At 49.2% G+C, this 13132-nt stretch overlaps 5 non-coding genes across 5 annotated transcripts; all 5 read right to left on the bottom strand.

Moving 5' to 3' along the window:
* Nucleotides 1–1575: 1575 nt before the first annotated feature.
* trnam-cau (transfer RNA methionine (anticodon CAU)) lies at nt 1576–1647 on the bottom strand. The gene has a single exon. It is a non-coding gene; the product is annotated as a tRNA-Met (tRNA).
* Nucleotides 1648–4317: 2670 nt separating this feature from the next.
* trnam-cau (transfer RNA methionine (anticodon CAU)) lies at nt 4318–4389 on the bottom strand. The gene has a single exon. It is a non-coding gene; the product is annotated as a tRNA-Met (tRNA).
* A 2670-nt stretch (nt 4390–7059) lies between these two features.
* On the bottom strand, nt 7060–7131 carry trnam-cau (transfer RNA methionine (anticodon CAU)). Its single transcript has one exon. It is a non-coding gene; the product is annotated as a tRNA-Met (tRNA).
* A 2676-nt stretch (nt 7132–9807) lies between these two features.
* On the bottom strand, nt 9808–9879 carry trnam-cau (transfer RNA methionine (anticodon CAU)). Its single transcript has one exon. It is a non-coding gene; the product is annotated as a tRNA-Met (tRNA).
* A 2676-nt stretch (nt 9880–12555) lies between these two features.
* On the bottom strand, nt 12556–12627 carry trnam-cau (transfer RNA methionine (anticodon CAU)). The gene has a single exon. It is a non-coding gene; the product is annotated as a tRNA-Met (tRNA).
* Nucleotides 12628–13132: the final 505 nt, after the last annotated feature.

Consider the following 13132-nt stretch of genomic DNA (forward strand, 5'->3'; position numbering starts at 1 on the left):
TCTCATCCAGTCTCCCTGCTGCTATTTCATTCCACCGCATTCTCCGCTCACAGTGTCGTTTGCCCAACGTAGCATGAAGCATAAACTGGGTGACTGCTTCGCAGAACATCCCGCTTCTGCCCGCAGAAACTCAAGGCCCTGACCTTGCGGTTGCCTGCCACTTTAACACATCACCCTGTTCCCTGGCCAACATCCCTGTCTCAGGCTTGCAGCAGTGTTCGAGCTCCAGATGAAAGAACAACATCTCATTTTCCACTTGGAGACCTTACAGCCCTCCGGTCTTCAATATCGAGTTCTATAACTATAGGGCCTGAACTCCCCCATGTCCTTGACCCCTACCACACAAAAGACTCCTGTTTATCACCTCGTCTGCTATGACACACGACGTATTGTTAGCCACTAACAGTCTCCATTAACAGTTATTCGCATTCTCACGCGGATCGTTATTCACTCCTACGTCCTGCCTATTGTTCTCTCTCTGAGCTGGCGGCAAACACAGCAATGAACATTGGAGACTCTGAGCCAGCTGAAACTTGCTCAGTGTGAAGTACATTCCACATTGCTGCAAGAATTGCAAGCAGCAAAGCCTTTCCAGAACATCTGCTTGTCATTCTGTCCCCGGGGGGGCTGATGTTTGTCTCATCCCCAGGAACTGGACTATCTCCACTGGCGGATAATTAAACCATTTTATTTCTACTTGCACGTTGTTCTGGGGGGAGGGGGGTGGGGGAATGTAGGGTTGGGGGAGGGTAAGAGTCCATTCGCTCTTCTGCTTTCTCTCCCTCTTTCTCTCTCTCTCTCTCTCTGAAACTCTTGGGGTGAGAGGTGTCAGTTACATTAATGCGGGGAACATGAACAACTTTGATTGTGAACTTTCTCCAAAGGTCTGTTATCGGAGAGACAGAAAGATGCTGTGCTGGCAGGACAGAGAGAAATGAACACCGAGGACTCTTCGCCCAGGTAAATTCACATTGTTGTGCAGCCTGCTTGGTGTTCAGAAATCGTCTTCACGCAGCAATCTTACAGAAAGTCTATTGCAAAGCGGGCATCGCTTTCTTTGCTGCGACCGCGCAGCAGTTAACATCTGAGCCCCAAGTGTCCCAGATGAAGAGAATCCGAGTGAAACCTTCACTCACTGAGAGTCATCCCCACCGCCCTGAGCTGAGGGACTGCAGGCAGTCCAACACGGAAGGGACGGTTAAAAATGAACCATTTTTGCTCCCTCAGCAACACGTAGCATCATTCTCGCGCAGACAGAAGCCATTCAGCCCATGGATTCCACGGCGACTGTCTGTCACTTGTCTCTCTCTCTCTCTCTCTCTCTGAGGTTATTCACAATCGGTGGTATCCGTCCAAAAAGTGGGGGACGATGTCTGAGTTTCAACTTTAACAGCTCATTAGCATCGTAGAGAACCGGTTTTGCGATTCAGTTCAGAGGAAACCGACCAAGAACAGAATACCACTGAGACCTCTAAAACCCATGCCGTTTGAATGGAGTGGATCGATATGAACATATCGGCAAGTAGATGCAAAGGCAGCGTGCTGAAGGAAGCAGATCAAGGTGACAGTGAACGATAGCAGAGGATGGTTTCGATCCATCGACCTCTGGGTTATGGGCCCAGCACGCTCCCGCTGCGCCACTCTGCTGCCGCTTGGTAAGCTGGTTGCACAGAACACTTCAGGCTGTTGTCTGGCACGCTGCAGGCACCTTCGAGCCTGATGTCAAAGACCTCCACTGCTGTCGTGTGATATGCTGTTTCGCAGACGTATGGAGGCTGTGTAAATATAAACTTTTTTCTAAATTCCCACATTCTGTCGGTCGAACTGTGATTTCACACTGAATCACAACATGTGTCACAGCGCAGACGGAGGCTCTGCGGCCCACCTTCGCTCTGCTGGTTCTACACTTAAGTAAACGTGTGACTCTAGTCGTTTCATTCTCTCGCCTTCTCAGCGGAAATCTGCACATCTGAACGTGACCACCGAATTCCCTTTTGGGTCCATTGAATCTTCCTCTTTGTCAATGTCAGACAGGGACTTACTGACCCTCACCACTCCCTGTACGAAAACGTTCTTCCTAATGTCACTTTTACTTCTTTTCCTCGTGACTTAAAATTCTGCCGAATCGTTATGGATCCTTTCAGGCGTGGGAGCATTTTCACAACATTATTTCCTGTTTCTAGGTCCCTCATGACTTGGAAAAGTTCGGTTCTCCGAGGAGAGCTGTCCCAATTTTCCAATCTACCTTGATTGCTGACATTCCTCAAACACCGCACCACTCACGTCAACCGGTTGAGCACTATGGTAAAAACAATGACTGCAGATGCTGGAAACCAGATTCTGGATTAGTGGTGCTGGAAGAGCACAGCAGTTCAGGCAGCATCCAAGTAGCTTGTTGAACACGATCTCCAACCATTTCATTTCTCTGTTTTCTGCCTCATTCGTACTCCAGGCAGCCCACGCTGGTTTCACGAAGGTGCTTTTTGAGAAAGTTAATCAGGCAGTTTTGCACAAGTCAAGTTTAAAAAAAAAACACGGGCTCGTCCGGGATTTGAACCCGGGACCTCTCGCAAATCAGCGCAGGAACAGACCCTAAGCGAGAATCATACGCCTAGACCAACGAGCCAGAAAGCACGCGCGTAAGTAATGCCCCAGACCTCTTGAGCGACCTGAGACATGCTCAGTATGAAGTACATTTGAGATTGCTCTCAGAATTGCAAGCGGCAAAGACTTTCCCGAACAGTTGCTTCTCATCCAGTCTCCCTGCTGCTATTTCATTCCACCGCATTCTCCGCTCACAGTGTCGTTTGCCCAACGTAGCATGAAGCATAAACTGGGTGACTGCTTCGCAGAACATCCCGCTTCTGCCCGCAGAAACTCAAGGCCCTGACCTTGCGGTTGCCTGCCACTTTAACACATCACCCTGTTCCCTGGCCAACATCCCTGTCTCAGGCTTGCAGCAGTGTTCGAGCTCCAGATGAAAGAACAACATCTCATTTTCCACTTGGAGACCTTACAGCCCTCCGGTCTTCAATATCGAGTTCTATAACTATAGGGCCTGAACTCCCCCATGTCCTTGACCCCTACCACACAAAAGACTCCTGTTTATCACCTCGTCTGCTATGACACACGACGTATTGTTAGCCACTAACAGTCTCCATTAACAGTTATTCGCATTCTCACGCGGATCGTTATTCACTCCTACGTCCTGCCTATTGTTCTCTCTCTGAGCTGGCGGCAAACACAGCAATGAACATTGGAGACTCTGAGCCAGCTGAAACTTGCTCAGTGTGAAGTACATTCCACATTGCTGCAAGAATTGCAAGCAGCAAAGCCTTTCCAGAACATCTGCTTGTCATTCTGTCCCCGGGGGGGCTGATGTTTGTCTCATCCCCAGGAACTGGACTATCTCCACTGGCGGATAATTAAACCATTTTATTTCTACTTGCACGTTGTTCTGGGGGGAGGGGGGTGGGGGAATGTAGGGTTGGGGGAGGGTAAGAGTCCATTCGCTCTTCTGCTTTCTCTCCCTCTTTCTCTCTCTCTCTCTCTCTGAAACTCTTGGGGTGAGAGGTGTCAGTTACATTAATGCGGGGAACATGAACAACTTTGATTGTGAACTTTCTCCAAAGGTCTGTTATCGGAGAGACAGAAAGATGCTGTGCTGGCAGGACAGAGAGAAATGAACACCGAGGACTCTTCGCCCAGGTAAATTCACATTGTTGTGCAGCCTGCTTGGTGTTCAGAAATCGTCTTCACGCAGCAATCTTACAGAAAGTCTATTGCAAAGCGGGCATCGCTTTCTTTGCTGCGACCGCGCAGCAGTTAACATCTGAGCCCCAAGTGTCCCAGATGAAGAGAATCCGAGTGAAACCTTCACTCACTGAGAGTCATCCCCACCGCCCTGAGCTGAGGGACTGCAGGCAGTCCAACACGGAAGGGACGGTTAAAAATGAACCATTTTTGCTCCCTCAGCAACACGTAGCATCATTCTCGCGCAGACAGAAGCCATTCAGCCCATGGATTCCACGGCGACTGTCTGTCACTTGTCTCTCTCTCTCTCTCTGAGGTTATTCACAATCGGTGGTATCCGTCCAAAAAGTGGGGGACGATGTCTGAGTTTCAACTTTAACAGCTCATTAGCATCGTAGAGAACCGGTTTTGCGATTCAGTTCAGAGGAAACCGACCAAGAACAGAATACCACTGAGACCTCTAAAACCCATGCCGTTTGAATGGAGTGGATCGATATGAACATATCGGCAAGTAGATGCAAAGGCAGCGTGCTGAAGGAAGCAGATCAAGGTGACAGTGAACGATAGCAGAGGATGGTTTCGATCCATCGACCTCTGGGTTATGGGCCCAGCACGCTCCCGCTGCGCCACTCTGCTGCCGCTTGGTAAGCTGGTTGCACAGAACACTTCAGGCTGTTGTCTGGCACGCTGCAGGCACCTTCGAGCCTGATGTCAAAGACCTCCACTGCTGTCGTGTGATATGCTGTTTCGCAGACGTATGGAGGCTGTGTAAATATAAACTTTTTTCTAAATTCCCACATTCTGTCGGTCGAACTGTGATTTCACACTGAATCACAACATGTGTCACAGCGCAGACGGAGGCTCTGCGGCCCACCTTCGCTCTGCTGGTTCTACACTTAAGTAAACGTGTGACTCTAGTCGTTTCATTCTCTCGCCTTCTCAGCGGAAATCTGCACATCTGAACGTGACCACCGAATTCCCTTTTGGGTCCATTGAATCTTCCTCTTTGTCAATGTCAGACAGGGACTTACTGACCCTCACCACTCCCTGTACGAAAACGTTCTTCCTAATGTCACTTTTACTTCTTTTCCTCGTGACTTAAAATTCTGCCGAATCGTTATGGATCCTTTCAGGCGTGGGAGCATTTTCACAACATTATTTCCTGTTTCTAGGTCCCTCATGACTTGGAAAAGTTCGGTTCTCCGAGGAGAGCTGTCCCAATTTTCCAATCTACCTTGATTGCTGACATTCCTCAAACACCGCACCACTCACGTCAACCGGTTGAGCACTATGGTAAAAACAATGACTGCAGATGCTGGAAACCAGATTCTGGATTAGTGGTGCTGGAAGAGCACAGCAGTTCAGGCAGCATCCAAGTAGCTTGTTGAACACGATCTCCAACCATTTCATTTCTCTGTTTTCTGCCTCATTCGTACTCCAGGCAGCCCACGCTGGTTTCACGAAGGTGCTTTTTGAGAAAGTTAATCAGGCAGTTTTGCACAAGTCAAGTTTAAAAAAAAAACACGGGCTCGTCCGGGATTTGAACCCGGGACCTCTCGCAAATCAGCGCAGGAACAGACCCTAAGCGAGAATCATACGCCTAGACCAACGAGCCAGAAAGCACGCGCGTAAGTAATGCCCCAGACCTCTTGAGCGACCTGAGACATGCTCAGTATGAAGTACATTTGAGATTGCTCTCAGAATTGCAAGCGGCAAAGACTTTCCCGAACAGTTGCTTCTCATCCAGTCTCCCTGCTGCTATTTCATTCCACCGCATTCGCTGCTCACAGTGTCGTTTGCCCAACGTAGCATGAAGCATAAACTGGGTGACTGCTTCGCAGAACATCCCGCTTCTGCCCGCAGAAACTCAAGGCCCTGACCTTGCGGTTGCCTGCCACTTTAACACATCACCCTGTTCCCTGGCCAACATCCCTGTCTCAGGCTTGCAGCAGTGTTCGAGCTCCAGATGAAAGAACAACATCTCATTTTCCACTTGGAGACCTTACAGCCCTCCGGTCTTCAATATCGAGTTCTATAACTATAGGGCCTGAACTCCCCCATGTCCTTGACCCCTACCACACAAAAGACTCCTGTTTATCACCTCGTCTGCTATGACACACGACGTATTGTTAGCCACTAACAGTCTCCATTAACAGTTATTCGCATTCTCACGCGGATCGTTATTCACTCCTACGTCCTGCCTATTGTTCTCTCTCTGAGCTGGCGGCAAACACAGCAATGAACATTGGAGACTCTGAGCCAGCTGAAACTTGCTCAGTGTGAAGTACATTCCACATTGCTGCAAGAATTGCAAGCAGCAAAGCCTTTCCAGAACATCTGCTTGTCATTCTGTCCCCGGGGGGGCTGATGTTTGTCTCATCCCCAGGAACTGGACTATCTCCACTGGCGGATAATTAAACCATTTTATTTCTACTTGCACGTTGTTCTGGGGGGAGGGGGGTGGGGGAATGTAGGGTTGGGGGAGGGTAAGAGTCCATTCGCTCTTCTGCTTTCTCTCCCTCTTTCTCTCTCTCTCTCTCTCTGAAACTCTTGGGGTGAGAGGTGTCAGTTACATTAATGCGGGGAACATGAACAACTTTGATTGTGAACTTTCTCCAAAGGTCTGTTATCGGAGAGACAGAAAGATGCTGTGCTGGCAGGACAGAGAGAAATGAACACCGAGGACTCTTCGCCCAGGTAAATTCACATTGTTGTGCAGCCTGCTTGGTGTTCAGAAATCGTCTTCACGCAGCAATCTTACAGAAAGTCTATTGCAAAGCGGGCATCGCTTTCTTTGCTGCGACCGCGCAGCAGTTAACATCTGAGCCCCAAGTGTCCCAGATGAAGAGAATCCGAGTGAAACCTTCACTCACTGAGAGTCATCCCCACCGCCCTGAGCTGAGGGACTGCAGGCAGTCCAACACGGAAGGGACGGTTAAAAATGAACCATTTTTGCTCCCTCAGCAACACGTAGCATCATTCTCGCGCAGACAGAAGCCATTCAGCCCATGGATTCCACGGCGACTGTCTGTCACTTGTCTCTCTCTCTCTCTCTGAGGTTATTCACAATCGGTGGTATCCGTCCAAAAAGTGGGGGACGATGTCTGAGTTTCAACTTTAACAGCTCATTAGCATCGTAGAGAACCGGTTTTGCGATTCAGTTCAGAGGAAACCGACCAAGAACAGAATACCACTGAGACCTCTAAAACCCATGCCGTTTGAATGGAGTGGATCGATATGAACATATCGGCAAGTAGATGCAAAGGCAGCGTGCTGAAGGAAGCAGATCAAGGTGACAGTGAACGATAGCAGAGGATGGTTTCGATCCATCGACCTCTGGGTTATGGGCCCAGCACGCTCCCGCTGCGCCACTCTGCTGCCGCTTGGTAAGCTGGTTGCACAGAACACTTCAGGCTGTTGTCTGGCACGCTGCAGGCACCTTCGAGCCTGATGTCAAAGACCTCCACTGCTGTCGTGTGATATGCTGTTTCGCAGACGTATGGAGGCTGTGTAAATATAAACTTTTTTCTAAATTCCCACATTCTGTCGGTCGAACTGTGATTTCACACTGAATCACAACATGTGTCACAGCGCAGACGGAGGCTCTGCGGCCCACCTTCGCTCTGCTGGTTCTACACTTAAGTAAACGTGTGACTCTAGTCGTTTCATTCTCTCGCCTTCTCAGCGGAAATCTGCACATCTGAACGTGACCACCGAATTCCCTTTTGGGTCCATTGAATCTTCCTCTTTGTCAATGTCAGACAGGGACTTACTGACCCTCACCACTCCCTGTACGAAAACGTTCTTCCTAATGTCACTTTTACTTCTTTTCCTCGTGACTTAAAATTCTGCCGAATCGTTATGGATCCTTTCAGGCGTGGGAGCATTTTCACAACATTATTTCCTGTTTCTAGGTCCCTCATGACTTGGAAAAGTTCGGTTCTCCGAGGAGAGCTGTCCCAATTTTCCAATCTACCTTGATTGCTGACATTCCTCAAACACCGCACCACTCACGTCAACCGGTTGAGCACTATGGTAAAAACAATGACTGCAGATGCTGGAAACCAGATTCTGGATTAGTGGTGCTGGAAGAGCACAGCAGTTCAGGCAGCATCCAAGTAGCTTGTTGAACACGATCTCCAACCATTTCATTTCTCTGTTTTCTGCCTCATTCGTACTCCAGGCAGCCCACGCTGGTTTCACGAAGGTGCTTTTTGAGAAAGTTAATCAGGCAGTTTTGCACAAGTCAAGTTTAAAAAAAAAACACGGGCTCGTCCGGGATTTGAACCCGGGACCTCTCGCAAATCAGCGCAGGAACAGACCCTAAGCGAGAATCATACGCCTAGACCAACGAGCCAGAAAGCACGCGCGTAAGTAATGCCCCAGACCTCTTGAGCGACCTGAGACATGCTCAGTATGAAGTACATTTGAGATTGCTCTCAGAATTGCAAGCGGCAAAGACTTTCCCGAACAGTTGCTTCTCATCCAGTCTCCCTGCTGCTATTTCATTCCACCGCATTCTCCGCTCACAGTGTCGTTTGCCCAACGTAGCATGAAGCATAAACTGGGTGACTGCTTCGCAGAACATCCCGCTTCTGCCCGCAGAAACTCAAGGCCCTGACCTTGCGGTTGCCTGCCACTTTAACACATCACCCTGTTCCCTGGCCAACATCCCTGTCTCAGGCTTGCAGCAGTGTTCGAGCTCCAGATGAAAGAACAACATCTCATTTTCCACTTGGAGACCTTACAGCCCTCCGGTCTTCAATATCGAGTTCTATAACTATAGGGCCTGAACTCCCCCATGTCCTTGACCCCTACCACACAAAAGACTCCTGTTTATCACCTCGTCTGCTATGACACACGACGTATTGTTAGCCACTAACAGTCTCCATTAACAGTTATTCGCATTCTCACGCGGATCGTTATTCACTCCTACGTCCTGCCTATTGTTCTCTCTCTGAGCTGGCGGCAAACACAGCAATGAACATTGGAGACTCTGAGCCAGCTGAAACTTGCTCAGTGTGAAGTACATTCCACATTGCTGCAAGAATTGCAAGCAGCAAAGCCTTTCCAGAACATCTGCTTGTCATTCTGTCCCCGGGGGGGCTGATGTTTGTCTCATCCCCAGGAACTGGACTATCTCCACTGGCGGATAATTAAACCATTTTATTTCTACTTGCACGTTGTTCTGGGGGGAGGGGGGTGGGGGAATGTAGGGTTGGGGGAGGGTAAGAGTCCATTCGCTCTTCTGCTTTCTCTCCCTCTTTCTCTCTCTCTCTCTCTCTGAAACTCTTGGGGTGAGAGGTGTCAGTTACATTAATGCGGGGAACATGAACAACTTTGATTGTGAACTTTCTCCAAAGGTCTGTTATCGGAGAGACAGAAAGATGCTGTGCTGGCAGGACAGAGAGAAATGAACACCGAGGACTCTTCGCCCAGGTAAATTCACATTGTTGTGCAGCCTGCTTGGTGTTCAGAAATCGTCTTCACGCAGCAATCTTACAGAAAGTCTATTGCAAAGCGGGCATCGCTTTCTTTGCTGCGACCGCGCAGCAGTTAACATCTGAGCCCCAAGTGTCCCAGATGAAGAGAATCCGAGTGAAACCTTCACTCACTGAGAGTCATCCCCACCGCCCTGAGCTGAGGGACTGCAGGCAGTCCAACACGGAAGGGACGGTTAAAAATGAACCATTTTTGCTCCCTCAGCAACACGTAGCATCATTCTCGCGCAGACAGAAGCCATTCAGCCCATGGATTCCACGGCGACTGTCTGTCACTTGTCTCTCTCTCTCTCTCTCTCTCTGAGGTTATTCACAATCGGTGGTATCCGTCCAAAAAGTGGGGGACGATGTCTGAGTTTCAACTTTAACAGCTCATTAGCATCGTAGAGAACCGGTTTTGCGATTCAGTTCAGAGGAAACCGACCAAGAACAGAATACCACTGAGACCTCTAAAACCCATGCCGTTTGAATGGAGTGGATCGATATGAACATATCGGCAAGTAGATGCAAAGGCAGCGTGCTGAAGGAAGCAGATCAAGGTGACAGTGAACGATAGCAGAGGATGGTTTCGATCCATCGACCTCTGGGTTATGGGCCCAGCACGCTCCCGCTGCGCCACTCTGCTGCCGCTTGGTAAGCTGGTTGCACAGAACACTTCAGGCTGTTGTCTGGCACGCTGCAGGCACCTTCGAGCCTGATGTCAAAGACCTCCACTGCTGTCGTGTGATATGCTGTTTCGCAGACGTATGGAGGCTGTGTAAATATAAACTTTTTTCTAAATTCCCACATTCTGTCGGTCGAACTGTGATTTCACACTGAATCACAACATGTGTCACAGCGCAGACGGAGGCTCTGCGGCCCACCTTCGCTCTGCTGGTTCTACACTTAAGTAAACGTGTGACTCTAGTCGTTTCATTCTCTCGCCTTCTCAGCGGAAATCTGCACATCTGAACGTGACCACCGAATTCCCTTTTGGGTCCATTGAATCTTCCTCTTTGTCAATGTCAGACAGGGACTTACTGACCCTCACCACTCCCTGTACGAAAACGTTCTTCCTAATGTCACTTTTACTTCTTTTCCTCGTGACTTAAAATTCTGCCGAATCGTTATGGATCCTTTCAGGCGTGGGAGCATTTTCACAACATTATTTCCTGTTTCTAGGTCCCTCATGACTTGGAAAAGTTCGGTTCTCCGAGGAGAGCTGTCCCAATTTTCCAATCTACCTTGATTGCTGACATTCCTCAAACACCGCACCACTCACGTCAACCGGTTGAGCACTATGGTAAAAACAATGACTGCAGATGCTGGAAACCAGATTCTGGATTAGTGGTGCTGGAAGAGCACAGCAGTTCAGGCAGCATCCAAGTAGCTTGTTGAACACGATCTCCAACCATTTCATTTCTCTGTTTTCTGCCTCATTCGTACTCCAGGCAGCCCACGCTGGTTTCACGAAGGTGCTTTTTGAGAAAGTTAATCAGGCAGTTTTGCACAAGTCAAGTTTAAAAAAAAAACACGGGCTCGTCCGGGATTTGAACCCGGGACCTCTCGCAAATCAGCGCAGGAACAGACCCTAAGCGAGAATCATACGCCTAGACCAACGAGCCAGAAAGCACGCGCGTAAGTAATGCCCCAGACCTCTTGAGCGACCTGAGACATGCTCAGTATGAAGTACATTTGAGATTGCTCTCAGAATTGCAAGCGGCAAAGACTTTCCCGAACAGTTGCTTCTCATCCAGTCTCCCTGCTGCTATTTCATTCCACCGCATTCGCTGCTCACAGTGTCGTTTGCCCAACGTAGCATGAAGCATAAACTGGGTGACTGCTTCGCAGAACATCCCGCTTCTGCCCGCAGAAACTCAAGGCCCTGACCTTGCGGTTGCCTGCCACTTTAACACATCACCCTGTTCCCTGGCCAACATCCCTGTCTCAGGCTTGCAGCAGTGTTCGAGCTCCAGATGAAAGAACAACATCTCATTTTCCACTTGGAGACCTTACAGCCCTCCGGTCTTCAATATCGAGTTCTATAACTATAGGGCCTGAACTCCCCCATGTCCTTGACCCCTACCACACAAAAGACTCCTGTTTATCACCTCGTCTGCTATGACACACGACGTATTGTTAGCCACTAACAGTCTCCATTAACAGTTATTCGCATTCTCACGCGGATCGTTATTCACTCCTACGTCCTGCCTATTGTTCTCTCTCTGAGCTGGCGGCAAACACAGCAATGAACATTGGAGACTCTGAGCCAGCTGAAACTTGCTCAGTGTGAAGTACATTCCACATTGCTGCAAGAATTGCAAGCAGCAAAGCCTTTCCAGAACATCTGCTTGTCATTCTGTCCCCGGGGGGGCTGATGTTTGTCTCATCCCCAGGAACTGGACTATCTCCACTGGCGGATAATTAAACCATTTTATTTCTACTTGCACGTTGTTCTGGGGGGAGGGGGGTGGGGGAATGTAGGGTTGGGGGAGGGTAAGAGTCCATTCGCTCTTCTGCTTTCTCTCCCTCTTTCTCTCTCTCTCTCTCTCTGAAACTCTTGGGGTGAGAGGTGTCAGTTACATTAATGCGGGGAACATGAACAACTTTGATTGTGAACTTTCTCCAAAGGTCTGTTATCGGAGAGACAGAAAGATGCTGTGCTGGCAGGACAGAGAGAAATGAACACCGAGGACTCTTCGCCCAGGTAAATTCACATTGTTGTGCAGCCTGCTTGGTGTTCAGAAATCGTCTTCACGCAGCAATCTTACAGAAAGTCTATTGCAAAGCGGGCATCGCTTTCTTTGCTGCGACCGCGCAGCAGTTAACATCTGAGCCCCAAGTGTCCCAGATGAAGAGAATCCGAGTGAAACCTTCACTCACTGAGAGTCATCCCCACCGCCCTGAGCTGAGGGACTGCAGGCAGTCCAACACGGAAGGGACGGTTAAAAATGAACCATTTTTGCTCCCTCAGCAACACGTAGCATCATTCTCGCGCAGACAGAAGCCATTCAGCCCATGGATTCCACGGCGACTGTCTGTCACTTGTCTCTCTCTCTCTCTCTCTCTCTGAGGTTATTCACAATCGGTGGTATCCGTCCAAAAAGTGGGGGACGATGTCTGAGTTTCAACTTTAACAGCTCATTAGCATCGTAGAGAACCGGTTTTGCGATTCAGTTCAGAGGAAACCGACCAAGAACAGAATACCACTGAGACCTCTAAAACCCATGCCGTTTGAATGGAGTGGATCGATATGAACATATCGGCAAGTAGATGCAAAGGCAGCGTGCTGAAGGAAGCAGATCAAGGTGACAGTGAACGATAGCAGAGGATGGTTTCGATCCATCGACCTCTGGGTTATGGGCCCAGCACGCTCCCGCTGCGCCACTCTGCTGCCGCTTGGTAAGCTGGTTGCACAGAACACTTCAGGCTGTTGTCTGGCACGCTGCAGGCACCTTCGAGCCTGATGTCAAAGACCTCCACTGCTGTCGTGTGATATGCTGTTTCGCAGACGTATGGAGGCTGTGTAAATATAAACTTTTTTCTAAATTCCCACATTCTGTCGGTCGAACTGTGATTTCACACTGAATCACAACATGTGTCACAGCGCAGACGGAGGCTCTGCGGCCCACCTTCGCTCTGCTGGTTCTACACTTAAGTAAACGTGTGACTCTAGTCGTTTCATTCTCTCGCCTTCTCAGCGGAAATCTGCACATCTGAACGTGACCACCGAATTCCCTTTTGGGTCCATTGAATCTTCCTCTTTGTCAATGTCAGACAGGGACTTACTGACCCTCACCACTCCCTGTACGAAAACGTTCTTCCTAATGTCACTTTTACTTCTTTTCCTCGTGACTTAAAATTCTGCCGAATCGTTATGGATCCTTTCAGGCGTGGGA

The sequence above is a fragment of the Chiloscyllium punctatum genome, chromosome 36 (genome assembly GCF_047496795.1).
Source record: "Chiloscyllium punctatum isolate Juve2018m chromosome 36, sChiPun1.3, whole genome shotgun sequence".
Classification (NCBI taxonomy): Eukaryota; Metazoa; Chordata; class Chondrichthyes; order Orectolobiformes; family Hemiscylliidae; genus Chiloscyllium; species Chiloscyllium punctatum.